Below are 6802 nucleotides of genomic sequence, written 5' to 3' on the forward strand. Positions count from 1 at the left end.
AGTGGGAATTGTACTTGGTGGTACTGTATGTTAGTGATTTCCACCTGTTGTTGGTGAAGATTGGATGTAGCTCAGGTTGAGTGAACCAGTATAATTGCTTGTGTTCATTCTCTCTCACTCTCTGCAATTTCGTTTCTGCATAATTGATAAAACAGCAAAGAAATAAATCTGTTCAATTGAAAATAAATCTGTTCTTTCTGGGCACTGTGCATACTGTTCTTGATTTCTGAAAAAGTTGTTTTAATCTGATAAGAACATATAAAATCTGCTAAAAGCCATTGGAACAGATTGACTGTGATAGGCTGCTCAAGAAACTGTCAATGCTATTAATTGAACCTTAAACAATTGCTTAAAGTTGAAGCTTGCTGTTCTGTAATTCATTGCTCTTAATTTCTGGAAAATTGCTTGACATCAAGAAGAACACTCATAGTCTGTTAAAAGTCATTGGAACAGGTTGTTTGCAAAGGTCACTCAATTAACTAGCATGCTATCAATTGAATCTTAATCACTTGCTTGAAATTAAAGCTTGCTGTTTTGTGTTTCACTGTTTTCCAAATCTGATATCTGTGTGTGTGCATCTGGAAACTCTCACTGCATAATCTTGTGATTAATCTTGCTGTATTAAAAGCGTTTCAAACAGGAAAACAGTGCTGAAATAAATCTGTTCATTTTCACATAAATCGATTTATTTTCTGTAAAACTGGGTTAAACATTGTTTCTGCGAGAAAGTTTTAAAAGGTCAATTCACCCCCCCCTCTTGAACTTTGGCACTATTAAACCCAACAATTGGTATCAAAAGCTAGGACTTGTATTTTAATCAAGTTTATCTGTAATAATGTCTGAGTTTAATGTGCTTTTTGCTGAAGGTTCTGCTGTTAATAGACCACCTATGTTTAATGGAATGAATTATGCATTTTGGAAAGTTAGAATGAGAATTTTTATGGAATCCATTGATGCATTAATTTGGGAAGCTGTGGTCAATGGACCTTATGTGCCAATGCAGGTTGTCAAGGATGAACAAGTGGAAAAGCCAAGATCAGAATGGAATGAGACCGAAAGGAGGAAGGCTCAACATGATCTTGTGGCCAAGAACATCATAACCTCTGCATTGACAATGGATGAGTTCTTCAGGATATCTCAATGTAAGTCAGCTAAGGAGATGTGGGAAGTCTTAGAAGTGACTCATGAAGGTACTGAAGATGTGAAAAGGTCAAGGAAACATGCACTCATCCAAGAATATGAGCTGTTCAGAATGCAACCCGAGGAGAGCATTGCTGATGTGCAGAAGAGATTCACCCACATTGTGAATCACCTCACTGGCTTGGGAAAAGAATTTGACAGAGAGGAGCTCAACATAAAGATATTGAAGTGCCTCGACAGAAGCTGGCAACCAAAGGTGACAGCTATGTCTGAAAGCCGTGATCTGTCAAAATTGGGAACTGCTGCACTGTTTGGAAAGCTGATGGAGCATGAGCTAGAGCTTAAAAGACTTAAAGAGCAGGAAACAACAGAGAGAAAACCCAAAGGGCTTGCACTGAAAGCAACTGAATTGGATGAGATCAAGGAAGAAAAAGAAGATGCTGAAGATGATGCACAATCAGCCTTCTTACAAAAAGATTCAGCAAATTCCTGAGGAAGAAAAGCAAAAATAGGAACCAGCAGAAAAGAAGGTATCCTAAACCCAATGATTCAAATTCCTCTAAATATACTTGCTTTGGATGTGGCAAAACAGGGCATATCAAAACAGATTGTCCAGACAATCAAACAAGGGACAAATCTGCCAGCAAGAAATTTGAAAGGAACAAAGGAAGAAGAGCCTACATCTCATGGGAGGAAAATGAAGTATCCTCAACTAGCAGCTCTTCAACAGAAGATGAGGAGAATAATTTGTGCTTCATGATGAAGGATGAGGAGTCAAGCTCTGAATCAGTAAGTAATTTTTCTGCTGATTCTGATAACTATGATGATTTGCTTGTTGCCTTCAAGGAAACACATGAGGAAGCCAATAGGCTAGCTGTAATATGCAATAAGCTGCAAAAGGTAAATAATGTGCTTGCACCTAAAGTAAAAACACTTGAGGAAGAATTGCATAAGGCCAAAACAGATTTGGTAAGCCTTGAACTGACTTGCTTGCATGCCTCTATTAAAAACTGTGAAAATTGCAAAAGATTGGAAAAACAAGTGGAATATTTGCTGAAAACCCTTTCCAATTTCACCAAGGGCAGAGAAAACCTTGAGTCTCTCCTTGGATCACAGAATGTTGTTTTCAATAAGAATGGACTTGGTTATACCCCTTGAAATACAACCAATGTCAAAAAGCTTTCAAGTTTTTTTGTTCCAGCAAAATCAGTTTTTTCAGCTTTTAACAGTGGCAAAAAGGCATCTCATGTAACCTATTTTTACTGCATGAAATCTGGTCATACATCTAGGTCTTGCATTGCTAGAAAACATCTTGTGCCTAAGAACTTAGCTAAATGGCTACCAAAGAGAAGGTGTTAATCTGTGCTGGACCCTATACTGAAAAGGGTACCATTTGTATATTTTTATTCTGTTTTGCAGATTGGAAGCAAGAAAAACCAGTGGTACTTGGACAGTGGCTGTTCCAAGCATATGACTGGAGATCTTACAAAATTCACTAGCTTGAAGCTCAAAGCAGAAGGACATGTGACCTATGGTGATAATAACCGAGGGAGGATTTTGGGCAGAGGAACTGTTGGAACAGGGAATTCAACAACCATTGAGAATGTGCTGTATGTAGAAGGACTTAAGCATAGTCTTCTCAGCATAAGTCAGCTTTGTGACAAAGGATACAAAGTGAATTTTGAGTCAAGTGGCTGCACAATCTCAAGTAATTCATCTAGTAAGGCACTGTTTACTGGTAAGAGAGTGAATAACATTTACTTGTTGAATATCATGGAAACTAACTCTTCAAATGAGTGCTTGCTGTCCAGAAGTGATGAGTCTTGGTTGTGGCACAGGAGGTTAGCTCACATACACACAAATCACTTGAATAAATTGAAATCTAAAGATTTAGTTTCTGGTTTACCTAACATTAAATTTCAGGACAACAGGCTTTGTGATGCTTGTGTGAAAGGTAAACAAATCAAATCCTCTTTCAAGTTAAAGGATATTGTCTCTACAAAAAATCCATTGGATGTGTTACATATGGACTTATTTGGTCCATCTAGAGTTGCTAGCTTGGCTGGAAATTTGTATGCTTTAGTTGTTGTGGATGATTACTCTAGATTTACATGGACTCTATTTCTTGCACATAAACATGATGCTTATTCTGCCTTTAAGAGATTAGCAAAAATTCTGCAAAATGAAAATGGTTGCTGCATTAAATCAATTCGAAGTGATCATGGGGGGGAGTTTCAAAATGCTAAGTTTGAGAGGTTCTGTGAGAAGCATGAGATAGCTCATACCTTTTCAGCCCCTAGGACACCCCAACAAAATGGTGTAGTTGAAAGGAAAAATAGATCACTAGAGGAACTTGCTAGAACTATGTTAAATGAATCTAAGCTTCCTAAGTATTTTTGGGCTGATGCTGTTTATACTGCAGGTTATGTCTTAAATAGGACCTTAATAAGACCAATTCTTAAGAAAACCCCATATGAATTGTATAAGGGCAGAAAACCTAGTGTGAGTCACCTTAGAGTATTTGGGTGTAAATACTTTGTATTGAATAATGGCAAAGAAAATCTTGGTAAGTTTGATGCTAAATCTGATGAAGGTGTGCACATTGGTTATGCTTTGAATGGTCATGCATATAGAGTCTTCAATAAAAGGTTGCTCATAGTAGAAGAATCAATGCATGTTGTTTTTGATGAAACTGATCATAGCCTATCTAAAACTGCTGATGACCTTGACAGTAATGAATTTAAATCTGTTTTAAATCAAAATGAATCGATTCATTTTGATACTGCTGATACACATGCTATACAAGAATCTACTGCAGCTGCAGGTTTGCCAAAAGAGTGGAAAACCCCAAGAGACTTAACCCTTGATAATGTCATTGGGAACATTGAGAAAGGAGTGTCAACTAGAAAATCCTTGAACAATTTCTGTGAAGCAATGGCTTTTGTATCTCAAGTTGAACCCAAGAATTTGAATGAAGCTCTCAAGGACAGCAACTGGATTTTAGCTATGCAAGAGGAACTGAATCAGTTTGCTCTTAATGAGGTCTGGACTCTTGTTCCTAGAATACCTGAGATGAATGTTATTGGAACAAAATGGGTATTTAGAAACAAAATGGATGAGCATGGAGTGATCACCAGAAACAAGGCTAGGCTTGTAGCTAAAGGGTACAATCAAGAAGAAGGAATAGACTATGATGAGACATATGCACCAGTGGCTCGGTTAGAAGCTGTTAGACTGCTGCTTGCCTTTTCCTGCATCAAAGGGTTCAAGCTATTTCAAATGGACGTGAAGAGTGCCTTTCTAAATGGCTATATAAATGAAGAGGTATTTGTCTCACAACCACCAGGTTTTGAAGACCATCAACATCCAGAATATGTGTTCAAACTCCAAAAGGCTCTCTATGGACTCAAGCAAGCTCCTAGGCAATGGTATGAGAGGCTAAGTGATTTTCTAACCTCACAAGGCTATGACAGAGGCACATCAGATAAGACCTTGTTCATTAAGAAGAAAGGAGATGACTCAATTCTAGTCCAAGTATATGTGGATGACATCATTTTTGGATCAAACAATGGAGAATTGTGTGAAGCTTTCGTGAAAGTCATGAAGAGTGAGTTTGAAATGTCAATGATGGGTGAGTTGAACTATTTTCTAGGTTTGCAGGTCAAACAACTCAAGGATGGCATTTTCTTGAGTCAAGCAAAGTATTGCAAGGATTTGCTGAAGAAATTTGAAATGGACAAGTGTAAACCAATCAGCACACCCTTCTCAACAAGCTGTCATTTGGATCATGATGAAGCTGGAATTTCTGTTGATGAAACCAAATACAGAGGACTCATAGGATCACTGTTGTATCTTACTGCCAGCAGGCCAGATATAATGTTTGCAGTGTGCATGTGTGCAAGGTTTCAATCTGCTCCTAAAGAATCACACTACAATGCTGTCAAAAGGATTTTGAAGTATTTGCAAGGAACTAAAGAAGTTGGCTTGTGGTATCCAGGTAATATTTCATTAAGCTTAACTGGTTATTCTGATTCAGATTTTGCAGGTTGCAAAATTGACAGGAAGAGCACAAGTGGAACCTGTCATTTGCTTGGATCAAGCTTGATCTCATGGCAATGCAAAAAGCAGGCTTGTGTAGCTCTTTCCACTGCTGAAGCAGAATACATTGCAGCAGGGAGTTGCTGTGCTCAAACTATATGGCTAAGACAACAATTGAAGATTTTGGTATCTTACTTAACCATATACCTCTGCTGTGTGATAATACAAGTGCAATCACCTTAACCAAAAATCCTGTCATGCATTCAAGAACCAAACACATTGAAATAAGGCATCATTTTCTAAGGGAACACATATCTAATGGAACATGTGATATTAAGTTCATTGGTACTGATTTACAACTTGCTGATTTGTTCACAAAACCATTAGCCAAAGATAGGTTTAATTTTCTGCTTAATGAATTGGGTATTATAAATGTAAATTGTACCTAGCAGTGAAAAATTAAATCTGTTTATTCGCAATTGAATGTGTTTATTTTCTGCACTGATATGCATTGATGACTAGGAAAGAGAAATTTTGATCTTTGACTGCTTGACTGACTTAGTGGGCATTAACCTCTGTACCTTTGATGGTTTTGGTCATGGTTATGTAACCGATTTGATGGTTTGGGTGCTCAATAAGAATTTGAGTGTATGCATCGTGACCCTAAATATTTGGTGCATATTTTCAAAGATTCTCTGCACAAATTCAGAGCATAATATCTTCATGCATATCCACTCATAACTGCCATATCAATCCATTTATTCTGCTATAAATCTGTGTGAATACTTGCTACCCACATTGGCCATTCTCTTTCTATTCTCACCATTTGAAACCAAGAAAAGAATTCAGGTTCACACATGGCTTCGTCATCAAGACAAAAACATAAAAGCAAGGGAAAGAAAACCACCTCTCAAGGAGTGTTAGAAGGATGGTTCGCTGGAAATGAAGAAGGCATCAATGCCTACATTCATGAAACAAGCAGGAAGCAGATCAACATACCCAAGGTGCTGGATTTCAACTGGCTGAAATCTGAAAAACTGGTAGAAACAAGGGTTGTGTTGAAGCACTGGAATTAACGGGTAATGTTTATCCTGACTTGGTTAAGGTGTTTTATACTAACCTCACATTGGATGGGAAGAATGTTGTCTCTTATGTGAAAGGAATTAAGATGAAGATCACAAGTGAGGTGTGGAACTCTGTGGCTGGAATAAAATATGCTGGACTGAAAGTAGGGAAGGGAAATACCAGTGGAATTTCAAAATTCAACAAGCTGCAATATTATAAGAGTTGCATGAGGAATCCTACAGAGAGTATAAACAGGTTCCATGCAGGGCATTTGAACCTCACTCCACGTCTAGTTGCATACATCATAGCTTGGCAACTGATTCCTAGAGGGACAAACCATGCTGTCTTACATGAAGAGGATCTCATTCTCCTATATTGCATCATGAACCAGATTAAGGTAAACTGGGTGTTCATTGTCAATGAACACATGCTCAAGTCAAAAAGGTTGGCTGATTACAGATTTCCCTATGCTATTCTTGTTTCCAAATTAATTGATTACTTTGGTGTTGATGTTACAAATGAGAGAAATGACCCTATCAAAGCTGTAAGTGAGATTGAT

The sequence above is a fragment of the Phaseolus vulgaris genome, chromosome 5 (assembly GCF_051622355.1).
Source record: "Phaseolus vulgaris cultivar YP4 chromosome 5, ASM5162235v1, whole genome shotgun sequence".
NCBI classification, from domain to species: Eukaryota; Viridiplantae; Streptophyta; class Magnoliopsida; order Fabales; family Fabaceae; genus Phaseolus; species Phaseolus vulgaris.